A 13,521-nucleotide genomic window follows, 5' to 3' on the forward strand; every position below is an offset into this window, starting at 1 on the left:
GATGAACAGTTAAATAAAAGAGATGTATGGTAATATGGAGATGATCAACCTGATGGGATTGTCAGATAGAACAAGGCAGAAAGGAACAAGATTATTTACAGCTCACCAAGATTGACAGACTGAGCCTCTATGACGTGCTACTTTTATTGCTTTCCATCTGCATCCAAATTGCAAAAACATAATGGAAATTAAAAATGGCTACACCATGCCTAGAGTGAATGGAATAAGTGTTTATTTTTCATCTTTGAGGGAGCAGGCTCTACTTGTGAGCAATATGTGACCTTTCAAGGGGCAGTTACGTTAATCATACACTTACACAATACTTGTTAAAGATATCTGTTTTTATAAAATTCTGAATGTGAACCTTATGCAGTGACCAACTAGGTCAACTCCAGTTTCTGGCTACAAGGAATATTGACCATGTTTTTGAATGTTACATATTAATTCTTGTAATGAATGTGAAGCAAATCAATATCAGTTGGACTGTAAAATTTCACCTACGTTCCACATTCACAAACACATTCCCAGGTCACAAAGGCTGGACAAGCTCGAGGAACTGTTTACCTTACACTTTGGACAGTAAAATGTCCACCCTATCATCTTAAATACAATGCAATCTTTTTGAGTTTTGTAGATTGGAGAAGTTATCATCCTTCCCCTCACACTTGTGCAGCATACATCTGAATCAGATCTATGATGTAAAAGATCCTATTACTCTTCTTGTTGGAGGTCTCCATATCCTAATATTCAGATAACAATGTTTAAATTTGTGTGTGCAATGACTGCTGACTGCTGTGTTTCAGGTATTGCCACTGTAGGCTCATTAGAACTGTCCCCAGTATATCCAGACACACAAGCTATGATAGTGTGAGTCTGGTGCCCTACAGGTGTCCACAGAGGTTGATGTTGAACATGTGTCTAGAAGCCCAGGGCCAGCATTGACCACTGTAAGATGTGGAACAATCTCCTAATGCAGAGTTTTCAGCAAAAGGTGGCTACAGCGATACAATGCAGGGTACTCGTCTTGGCTTTCCATGGCAGCTACTAACTTTTCCATAAAGACAGCCAGGCACACACATGCCAGAGGCTGCATGGTATGGAGATGTTGTTTATGGACTCCTCCAACCTTTGATTCAGTTGTCTATTTTAATAGTGTGCTTAATGGCCACACCATGGGGCTCTCTAGGGCCTGAGGTGAGAAGATGCATGGTTTCTGGTAGTACTCTCGAGTCTCTGTGACCTTTCCTCCTCAATTAGCTGCAGAAAGGTAGTAATGATGTGCTCCAAAGAATGTGTTTCTCTGAAGATTAATCTAGCTGAAGTACCCTCCGAGATAATAATTATCTGAGCTGAGGGAGGATGCAAGAGAAGGTGTCACTGCTTCTTGCTCTGGGACTTCTGTCTCCCTTCTCAGAGGGGAGGAGGTGATGTCAGCTGTAGGGTTGCTCTCTTTCGGGCAGAGATTGTACAGGTGCCAGTGGTGCCTGCAGAAGATTAGAGAGAATGAGTGCGAAATAGGGGTGGATGTTTGACCATGTTATGAAAACATTCATCGTGGTGGTAATGGAAAGCAGCGCAACTCTTGACAATGGATCTCGGTTGTAATGGTAATTCAAATATGTGGTGTGTGGAGATCTCAGCATCATCAGATGAGCAGTTTCCATTCTCTCTGTGAACTCGAGGATCCCCTTATATGGGATGAAGAGATAAATATTGGACTCACTTTTGCATTCTTTGCTCCACTGTGGGCTGTTTTTCCTGAAATAAGACACCGGGAGGGATTGAATGAGATGAAAGTAGCTGCCTTGTTTGTTACTGTTGGTGCAGATGGGGGAAGACGGGATGACATGAATTGATGCATAGGATGCACAAAGGACAGGAAACGTTGGTAGTTTAGGGATATAGGGTGAATGAGAGTCTTTGGAGAGACATGCTGCGTACAGCAGCGGGACTTCAGACTGTCTGATTTGGGTGGTACATGCAGCAGCAGAGTTAAAGTCAGTGTAAAGTAGCAGAGAGCAGATGACAGAACTTACCTTTGAGGAGTTCAGAAGGTCATGAACTTGCTTGTGGCATTGTTGGACATTCATCTGGACTGTGGCCCCCTCATTAAGCCAGGTGACACCTTCAGATCATGCTGGCAGAGTTTGGTGCTGTCATCTACTTAGGTGGACCCTTGTGTTAGGTGCTCTAACCATCAGCACCTACACGTCCCTTTCAGCAATTTGAGATGCCTATCAGTCATTTACAAGGCAATTCTTCCCACACTGAAACTTTGAAAGACGATTCCTGGCAAATTCCTTTTGAACTGGTGCATAGCTAGTCTTTAACTATGCTGCAGTAGCAATAGTACTTCCACTGTGGTGAACACAAAGTAGTGTCAGAGTGACACTATAATGCATAACTATTGAGGAGAAAGTGAGGTCTGCAGATGGCTGAAAATGTGTTGCTGGAAAAGCGCAGCAGGTCAGGCAGCATCCAGGGAACAGGAGAATCGACGTTTCGGGCATAAGCCCTTCTTCAGGGCTTATGCCCGAAACGTCGATTCTCCTGTTCCCTGGATGCTGCCTGACCTGCTGCGCTTTTCCAGCAACACATTTTCAGCTCTGCATAACTATTGAGGTGAGCAGTATAAGATCATGTGAGGAAACTCACTGAAGATCATAGAAATCAACCCCCCCATGAAACTCCCTGAATTGTTGTTTAGCCAAATTTTTGAAAAAAATCTGTCTGAAGTTCAAATAAGATTTGGTGACCTATAGTTCTGGCAGCATGGTGGCTTAGTGGTTAGCACTGCTACGTCATAGCGACAGGGACCCAAATACAAGTCTATCCTCAGGCAACTGTCTGTGTGGTTTCCACCTGCTCCCCATATCTGCGAGTGTTTTCTCCGAGTGCTCCAGTTTTCTTCCATTGTCCAAAGATCTGCAGGTTAGGTGGATTGAAAATGCTAAATTGCTGATAGTGTCCAAGAATGTTAGGTTAGGTGGATTAGCCATGGGAACTGCAGGGTTATGGGGATCGTGTAGGGTTTGGTTGGCTTGCTGTTTGGAGATTCGGTGTGGACTCAATGGGCTGCTTCCAATTGTAAGAATTCTATTTATAATTCTTCCTGTATATGTTTATTTTAATCAGGGCACAGATCTCTCAGGTTTATGCACAGTAATGATGTCCAAATTGCAGGGATGCCTCCAAAGAAACTGGTGGTGGAGCAAAAACAGTAAAAGGACAAAAACAAATTGCATGTCCAGAGCAAGTGTACTGTCTGAAAGCAAAAAAAGAAAAAATGGTCGCTTAAATGTCTTGGTGGTATGCTTTGCTTCCACAAGGGGGCACTCTAAGCTTTATTGTGCTGGGAAGGTAACCCATAATGAGAATTGCTTTTCAAAGTTGTGCCTTATTGGAATTTTCATATCATACGAATGACAACTGATCATTTAGTTAATTTCCTGTGACATATTGCATCTATTTACTTACTGGAATCAAATCAGTTGGCATTTGAACTATCTCATCAATGAACAGTCCTGTAAGGATAAAATTTGCAAGCAGAACATATTGAGGAAAGTACTTAGCAAACTTATTTTTGTTATTATAGGTTAGTTTAGATGGCTGGATGATTACAGTGATGTAAAATTATGCCAGTGGCATGTGTTCAATCTTTAAAGCAGCTGTGGTGGTTCATAGTGCCTCCTTGCCTTGTCCCATATTTGATTTGATGTGGGATCTCAAACTACATAACCACTTGTCCGACTATAATTGATGCTTATAATTACTCATCAACTAAGGCTAATTAGCTTTTTTTCATTATTGTGTATTCATAAATCTGCAGAAAAAATTAAAAGCAAAATTGATACTCCTGAAGTAATATTCAAATCTAATTGAAATGCAAATTGATCATATCAGACTCAGTAAAAACACACACAAAGTCTAATAGAATAACTTCAAATATCCTTAGCCTTTATGGTTTAGTAGAGTTAAGCTAGGGATAAGAAACTTCAGTTATTTGGAGAGACTGGACAAGCTGGAATTGCACCCCTTAAAGCAGAGTTTACAGCAAGATTAATTGAGGTGTTCAACATTGAGTGATTTGGTAAAGTACTTTGGGTAAAACATTTTCCACAGGCAGAAGGATATTGAAGGATAGAAAGATTTGAGATAATAAAATGAGCATGGAAAAAAAATGAGGAAAAATCATTTTTTCACTGAGTTGCTATGATCTGAAATGTACTGCTTAAAAGGCATCATAGCAACAGATTCAGTAGTAATTTTCAAAAGGAAATTGAATAATAACTTGACCAGAAGAAAAGAATGCAGGGTATTGGGCAAGAGCTAAACAGATTGGGATTGTTTAGAGATCTCTTTCAAAGAGTTGATATGCTAACAATAGACTAAGTGGCCTCCTTATTTTCTGTTTGATTCTATGGTTGGAATTTTAATATCCAACAACAGATTACATTGGGTCAGGTCGGATGTAAAAACATTAATCATGACAAAGTTAAAGCCAACCTTCCAAGAACCAGCCATTTTTTAGTAGAGGATGCTGGATGGAGGGTAGGTGACCAACTGAGGTTCGATGCCACAAATTTTAATTCCCTGTAAGTATGGCAATTAAATGAAGGCAAGACCCGCTGGATCCAGGAGTTATGTTCCTTTTCACTATTGTTTGTAAGGCAGGAGGCTTGGCATCGCTTTTCTATCCCCAGTCCACCATGATAACCTTCCCTTTGGTACAACCAGCTATTCCCCCCCCTTCCTTCAAGCTGATCACACCAATCCAAGCTATGATCTCCCACTAGCATGACCAATATTACCTAACATCAGTCACCCTCCCTTCCTCCTCTATGGTCCCACAATTGGCCCACCAGCTACTCACAACCCCCACTTCAGTGATTCTTCCTGTCAATTTTCCATTGGCTCACTTTCCAATTTCTTGTGACTAACCCAGTTTTTCAGACCGCATTCTTCCACTTTAACAGTCTCCTTCTGATCTCCCAGTGATCCAGACTTTCTCATTTATGCCTGATTCCCAGTCTATCTGATCTATCCTGCCCAGCCTCTGTGCTCCATAACTATAGGTTTCAATTCCCCTTGCCATTTCTGAGTTTCTACCCCATAATTTTCACACTAAGTTCTCACGCATTCACTTATCTGGCTTCAGATTCACAGCCTCTGATGTCTACCATCCAGATCTTTTGATCCTGCCTCCCTCTGGATTTCCCAGAGACGCAGGTAATGTACTGGAAAGTGCAGGTTCAAATTCCATGTGGAACTGAGTTTTAGAAAATCCTGGAATTAAAAGTCTAATGAAGACCATAAAACCATTGCCGAGGGAAGGAAAACTGCCCATCTTGATTGAGCCTACATGCTACTCCTGTCCCACAATAACATTGATTGATTAACTTTTAACTGCCCTCTGAAATGACCTACAAAGCTAATCAGTGACATCTGACCACTACAAATTCTTGAAGGACAACCTGGCATTGACCTAGGCACAGGACACAACAACAGCAAATTAGCCCTGAAATATCCTTCTTAACAACATCTGAGGGTTAGTGCCAAAATTGGGAGAACTGTCCCATTGACTTGACAAGCAGCAGTCTGGCAGTAGTACTCAGGCAATCTTATTTCACATTTTGCCAGGCAATACCATAATCACCCCAGCACAAATGGTGGTACAGTTACATACATCCTGGAGGGGATTGCAGTAATAATCCTTAACATTGATTCTGGACTTCATCAGGTCTCATGGCATCAAATTACACAAGGCTAAGAAACCTCCAAACTGATTACCCCTCCCCTAGCAGCTGACAATGTTGAACCTCATTTGGAGGAGCAATTGAGGGTAAATAGGCAGAATGTATTCTCAGTGGGGGACTGCAATGTCCATTACCAACACTGGCTAAGCAGCTCTGCTTCAGACCAATGGCAGAGTGCTGAATGACACGTTTGACTGGGGGTGCGGCAGATGGTAAGGGAAACAACAAAAGAGGAAAACACACATGTCCTCATCCTCATCAAACAACCTGATTCATATAAATCTTTCCATGACAGTATTGAGATATGTGACATACTGCTTCTGAAGGCAAAGTCCCATCTTCACACTGAGCATACTGTCCAGTCTATTCTGTGATATGATTGCCACACTAAACAGCATAACCTTTTAACAGATCGAACATGTCAGATTGAGCATCCATGAGGGCAATCAGTAAGAGCAGAATTATACTCAAATGCAATCTACAACTTCACCTCCAGCATATCTGCCACTATCATTGCTGTCCAGGCAGCGAATCAATCCTAGTCCAATGAGAAGTGCAGCAAGGCATGCCAGGAACAACATCAGACATACCTAAAAATGAGGTGTCAACTTGGTGAAGCTACAGCGCAGGTAATATGTGTGCCAAATAGCATAAATAGCAGGCAGTATCAAAGACTAAGCATTTCCAGTGGTTCACTTGTGAATGAACGAGGTGAGAGTGACTGCTGTTAACATCAAGACCACATTTGATTGAATAGACATCAACAAACACTAGCAAATGTTGAGTCAACAGGAATCGGGGGAGCTCTCCACAGGTTGGAGTGAGCACAAAAGATGATGATTCTGGTTGTTGAAGGTCAATCATCTCAGTTTCAGGGCATCTCTTCAGGAGTTCCTGCTGATAGTGTCCTTGTCCCAACCATCTTCAGCTGCTTTATCAATGATATTCTTTTAGTCACAACATCAGAATTGGGGGTATTTGCTGATAATTGCACAATATTCAACACCCATTTACAACTCATCAGATATTGAAACAGCCCATCTCCAAATGCAGCCAGACCTGAACAACATCAAGTTTATGGCTAACAAGTGACAAGTGATATTTACACTACACAAGTGTCAGGGAACGACTATTTCAAACAAGAGTGAATCTAACCATCGCCTCTTGACATACAATGGCATTGGTGATGGAATACTCCCCACTTGCCTGGATGGGTGCAGCTCCAACAACACTCAAGAACTTGACACCATCCAGGACAAAGCAACCCACTTGATTGGCACCACACCTACAAACATTCAATCCCTCCATGACCAGCTCTTCGTAGCAGTAGTGTGTACTATGTACAAGATGCACTTGAGAAATTCACCAATGAACTTAGACAGCACCTTCCAAGCCCATTGCCACTTCCATCTAGAAAGACAAGGGCAGCAGTTACTTGGGAACACCACCACCTGCAAGTTCCCCTCTAAGCCACTCACCACCTTGACTTGGAAATATACCACCATTCCTTCCCCGTCCTTGAGTCAAAATCCTGGAATTCCCTCCCTACCGGCATTGTGGGTCAACCACAGCAAGTGGACTGCAGCGATTCAATAAGTTCACCACCACCTTCTCAAGGGCAAATAGGGGTGGGCTATCAATGCTGGCCAGCCAGCAACACCCAAGTCCCACAAATAAATTAAAAAAACTATTATTGAATCCCCAACTAACAACATCTGAGGAGTTACTATTGACCAGAAACTGAACTGGACAAGCCATATAAATACCATGGCAGCAAGACTGGGTCAGAGGCAATGATTCACTTCCTGACTCTCCAAAGCTTGTCATAGAGTCACAGAATCATAGTCATAGAGATGTACAGCATAGAAACAGACCCTTCGGTCCAACTCGTCCATGCCGACTAGATATCCCAACCCAACCTAGTCCCACCTGCCAGCACCCGGCCCATATCCCTCCAAATTCTTCCTATTCATAAACCAAATCTGATGCCTTTTAAATGTTGCAATTTTACTAGCCTCCACCACTTCCTCTGGCAGCTCATTCCCTACACGTACCACCCTCTGCATGAAAAAGATGCCCTTTAGGTCTCTTTTATATCTTTTCCCCTCTCACCCTAAACCTATGCCCGCTAGTTCTGGACTCCCCCACCCCAGGGAAAAGACTATTTATCCTATCCATGCACTTCATGATTTATTATAAGGTACAAGTCAGGATTATGATAGAATACTCCCCACTTCCCTAGATGATTGCAGATCCAGCAATATTCAAGAAGCTTGACACCATCCAAGACAAAGTATCTCACTTGATTGACATCCACATCCACAAGCAGCCATTCCCTCACCAATGATGCACAGTAGCAGAAGTATATACTGTGTACAAGGCACAGTGCTGAAATTTACCATAGGTCCATGACCATTTATATCTAGAAGGACAGATAGCAGACATATGGAAGCACCGTAACCTCCAAACCACTCACCATCCTTAATGGAAAAATATTGCCTTTCCTTCAGTGTCACTGGATCACATTCCTGAAACTCCCTCCCTAATGGCTTTGTGAGTCTACCTACTCAAATGAGCTGCAGTGGTTCCAGGTAGTTCACCACTACCTTTTCAAGAGCAGTAAGGGATGGGAAATAAATGCTGACCCAGCCATCAATGCTCACATTTCAGCAAGAACTCATGAAAACTTGCCCATTCACAATCTCAAGAACATAATTGCACCACTTGCTATCATTTCCTCTCATCCACTTCATTAAGTAATGATGTTTATAATTCTGTAGGTATTTTGGAGAAGTTTTGAATTCCAAGAGTGACTTTTTTTTTCTATTACTATAATAAGTCAGGTATGTTTATGGTTCTTGTAACTTTTTTTTTTTGCTTTTGAATTGTGTGATTAAATCATGCCTTAAATAGCAATCAAATAAAGGAATATAGTTTTCAAAATAAACATATCAATTCAAATTATTGCAGTAACAGGCTTCAAACATTATATTATATTTTTTCTTCTTTAACTTTCTTTATTCCTCTTCATGTCTAGAATTAGGGCTTGAAAACTATTCCCAAAGCATTAGAAGCCTGTTGTTAAGTTACATATCTTACCTTACCTGAGTTAGAATCGAGTGCCATGCATAGTTTGATGATGGTACCATTACAACCAATTATGGTGCACCCTTATTAAGCATCCACACTTGCTCACTTTTCAGCAGAGACTATTTAATACTAAGTAAAATTTGGAAATGTACAATTTTGAGATCACTTGCAGTCCAATCAAGTCAGTCAGAATTGGTATCATTCCCAGCTGTAGTCAGTTTATTCACCTCAGCGAATCTTGAAATCTTTCTAATCTATATAACACCTTAGTAGACATTCTGATGTTTTGAAAATGAGCCAGAAAAGATTTTTAAAAAAGTAAAGAAATGTCATGAAGTAAGTTGTAATCAGGATGAACGAAAACATAAAGTTAAGTTAAATCAGTTGTTGGTAAAAATAATACACATTAGTTAGGGAATGTAGACTCAATGGAGTGACCGCTTTTAATCTTCTATAGGTTATACTTTTTAATTTACATAATGTTCAAAAATAATAATTTAGATATTGCTGACTTCTCTGATATTATACAAAGGCAGAAGAGGTCTACTGGCATCTTACCTTTTGCCTCATCAAAAGTGTGCGTGGTAATCAATTTTATGATCAGATTTTTCATTACTCATTTCTGAAGGGGAGACTTCATTGACTGGGCAGTGCAATGCACAAAATGGAAAGATGTGGAAGAGAGAGGGATTTCAGGGGGTTGTATTTTTGGGTTCTGTAAATGTGCAAGTTCTATTTTTTATGGAGTTACTCTGCACCATAAGCTACTAGATTACTATAGAGGTCAGAAACATTTCCTCCTGGTTTATTTTACCGTGAAAATGTAAGTTAACTATTGAATTGAAGGAATTTAGTCGAATGCACGATGCTTGTGTTATTGTATTTTGAAGACAGCAAGTACATAGGTTGAATTTAAGTAAACTTCTGTTATTTTGAGAATGAAACCATGCAAACTATAGTGTTATTGCGTATTAAAGCAGCAAAGAACAATGAAGTGTAATTTTAGATGTTTAGGAAAGATTTTAAAATACCAGTGTTTTCCTAATATGATAATTTAAAAGTAGATTGTTTAAATAAAATCTGCTGAATAGAACTCAATACTTGTTACTTGTACTATGAAGTGTGCCATATTGGTAATCAGTTTGTGGAAAAAATTCGCAATCTAGTAAGTGATTCCACACTAAGAAATGCATGTGGACATGAAAACAACAAACTCATTTAATCCTTGGCATTAATTACTGTTTGGAGAAAGTGAGGACTGCAGATGCTGGAGATCAGAGTCGAGAGTGTGGTGCTGGAAAAGCACTGCAGGTCAGGCAGCATCCGAGGAGCAGGAAAATCAAAGTTTTGGGCAGCTGCTCTTTTTCCATTTGTTTGCAAAATGGGTGAGTAAAAGATCATACATTTGAATTGACTTCTGAAATTTTCTCTGTGGCTTTCAGAACATTTTTAACCATTCTGCTTAAAAAAACTTGATTACTTTAAGCATTTTTAATACATCTATTAAAAGCTTTCTAAGGCATACTAATGACATTCATCTAAAGACATTCATCACCTAATCCATACTTAACGAATAGTTTTACCTCCTTCCTTTGAGGTGAAGTCATGGCTGGCATTTTAAAGAGGAAACTTGCACTTTTTATGAGTTTACTGAAGAAAATATTCCGCAAATATCTATTCTAAACAATGGTCATCTGTAACTTGTAGTACATCCAGTGTCTGCCAGATTATTAAATTCAGTTCTTAATTCTGAAGTAATCTGTGACTAAATCACAAATGTTTGTAGTTTAGCAGATTCAGTAATTTAATCAGAGATAAGAAGATTATGGATTTATGCTAATGTTTCTGGCCGAGTTATCCAGAGGGGCAGGCTAATGGTAAATATAGATTCAAGTCTCACAAGCAACTGGTGGAAATTTAATGAAGGAATCTGGAATATAAAATTGGTGTCAGTAATGGTTTCTGTGAAACTATCATTGTGTGATATAAAAATGTATCTGATTCACTAATGCCTTTTAGGAATGAAATTTGCCATTCCTATCCAATTCGGCCTACTTATCATTTCAAATCCACAGCAATATGTTGATTCTCAACTACCTTTTGAAATAGTACAGCAAGTTACTCAGTTCAAAGACCATTAGGGCTGCGTAACAAATAATATCTATACCCGTACACATGAAAGAATAATGAAAGACAAATTCATCTGCATGAATATTATGTTGTGGTGAGTGAGATGACTCTTGTCCACTTAGAGTCTCATGAAGTGTTTTTGTAAGAATTGTACTCTTGGAATGTGCCTTTTATTCAAATACATATCTGCTTTAAGTATAATACAATATGGTTTTGTTATTCTTTCTCATACTTTCCAAAAATGATCACTTTAAGTTACTCAAATGAAAGGTAGATAAATCACAGAGCGATTATGATTTATATCTGAAGATCCTAGGAGATCCAAAGGAACCTAGTGAGGAAATAATGGAGTCTGTGACTACAACTTGCAAATATACATGTACTGTAAAGGAAATTGCTGTGGAAATTTTCGCAATGATTGGAGATTGTCAAAAGGCACTTCAAACACTTCAACAATTTCAAAAAAATGATGTAGGATTACCTGAAAAATGATAGGCTAGTTAAATCTTTTCTTATTTGATATATTACTTTCAACGGCACAGTGGTTAGCACTGCAGCCTCACAACGCCAGAGACCGGGATTCAATTCCCGCCTCAGGCGACACTCTGTGTGGAGTTTGCACATTCTCCCCGTGTCTGCGTGGGTTTCCTCCAGGTGCTCCAGTTTCCTCCCACAATCCAAAAATGTGCAGGTTAGGTGAATTGGCCATGGTAAATTGCCCATAGTGTTAGGTGAAGGGGTAAATGTGGGGGAATGGGTCTGGGTGGGTTGTGCTTCGGCGGGTCGGTGTGGACATGTTTCCACACTGTAATATAATCTAATCTAATCTAATAATATGGAATGAAACAACTAATCACATGGAGAATCATTAGCTAATCAGAGAATAAATTTTAATGGCCTGGCCTTTTTTCCCTATTCTTGTTGAATACTTGGAATTAATAACACATTGTACAAATAAAAAAGTATTTAGTAGTTCAATGTACAAAATTTAAATGCAAAATTAAATTTAAAAAGTAAGGATAGAGTGAGGAATTACAGAGATCTGGAGTTAAACATTGCTTTTAACAGAGACATCCAATGCACACACAGAAAAAAACAACAGTGAGCCAATAATGAACAGATGTGAAGAGTGACTGAACTTAGGATTGAAGAGATAGGCTTTGAGAAAATTTTGAAGGCCAGAAGAAAGGTAGAGAAATTTATTGTATAATTACCAGTTTTGTGACATCTTCAAAATCTAATAGACTGCATTAAATGACTACCCCTTATCCATCCTACCAGTTACATTCTCAAAACAATGTCCTTTGTCAATGACAACATTCCTAATTGATAATTTAACAGAGTCAATAGGAAGTTGTGATTTTCTAAGTGTCAGTAACCACATCTGTAATAATAGAAGCTAGCATTTTGCTTATTATTGGTGTTAGTCTAAATAATCTTTAGTTTACTGCTTTATGTCTTACTCCTTGAATTGCAGAGTTATATTTTCTACTTTCTAATCCTTGGAAACTGTGCTGGAACCTAGGGAATTCTAGAAATTCAAAACCAATACATTATTTTTTAAAACCTCAAGGTGCACGCTATCAGTTCCAGGGAATTTGTCACCAGTCAGTCCTATTTCTCCAGTACTGTCTCAAGGCTATCTTAATAGTATCATTAACCAGGGTTACGGTGAATGGCTTTGTTATCCTGAAAGCTATTTTTACGCCTTCACTTTGCAATAAGCTGAAAATGTGTTGCTGGAAAAGCGCAGCCGGTCAGGCAACATCTAGGGAACAGGAGAATCAACGTTTGGGGCATAAGCCCTTCTTCCTGAAGAAGGGCTTATGCCCGAAACGTCGATTCTCCTGTTCCCTGGATGCTGCCTGACCGGCTGCGCTTTTCCAGCAACACATTTTCAGCTCTGATCTCCAGCATCTGCAGACCTCACTTTCTCTTCACTTTGAAATAACCACAGCATAGATGATTTACTTGAAATGAAGAAATCATACTTACTTAGACATTAATCTGCATGCCCTTGAACTCTTGGTCAGTCAATACCTGGACATTGATGGTGTAAAATCCCTTATGATTCATAAAGAGATGATGAGTGAAGCAGCAGTAGATATCAAACAAGGGCCATATCACTAAGCTAGCCATTGGAAGAGACTTATTAGCAAATGTCAGATGTTTCAAAAATGTTAGAGTGATCAGGATGAAGGGTGAGAGATAGTTCGATATTTGTTGTTGCAGAGAATATCAGTTGTCACTTTGCTTATGGCCATCAGCAGTACACATCATCATTTCAAATTTCTGTTTTGACCTGAAACATTAATTCTACTTTCTCTCCACAGATGCTGCCAGACCTGCTTAGTTTTCCCAGCAATTTCTGTTTTTGTTTATCATTTCTAACTAAGACTTTGATGAACTTTCAGGACAAGAGAGATTGACAGTTTCATTGTGCTAGCTGGATGACACTGGGACTGAAAGCAAAAGAAGATAGTTTACCTCTGACCTGTTTAGAGGGAGCGGTGTCTCCTTTTGAATCATCCTTGAAAATCAGGTA

Source organism: Chiloscyllium plagiosum, chromosome 3 (genome assembly GCF_004010195.1).
Source record: "Chiloscyllium plagiosum isolate BGI_BamShark_2017 chromosome 3, ASM401019v2, whole genome shotgun sequence".
Lineage (NCBI taxonomy): Eukaryota > Metazoa > Chordata > Chondrichthyes > Orectolobiformes > Hemiscylliidae > Chiloscyllium > Chiloscyllium plagiosum.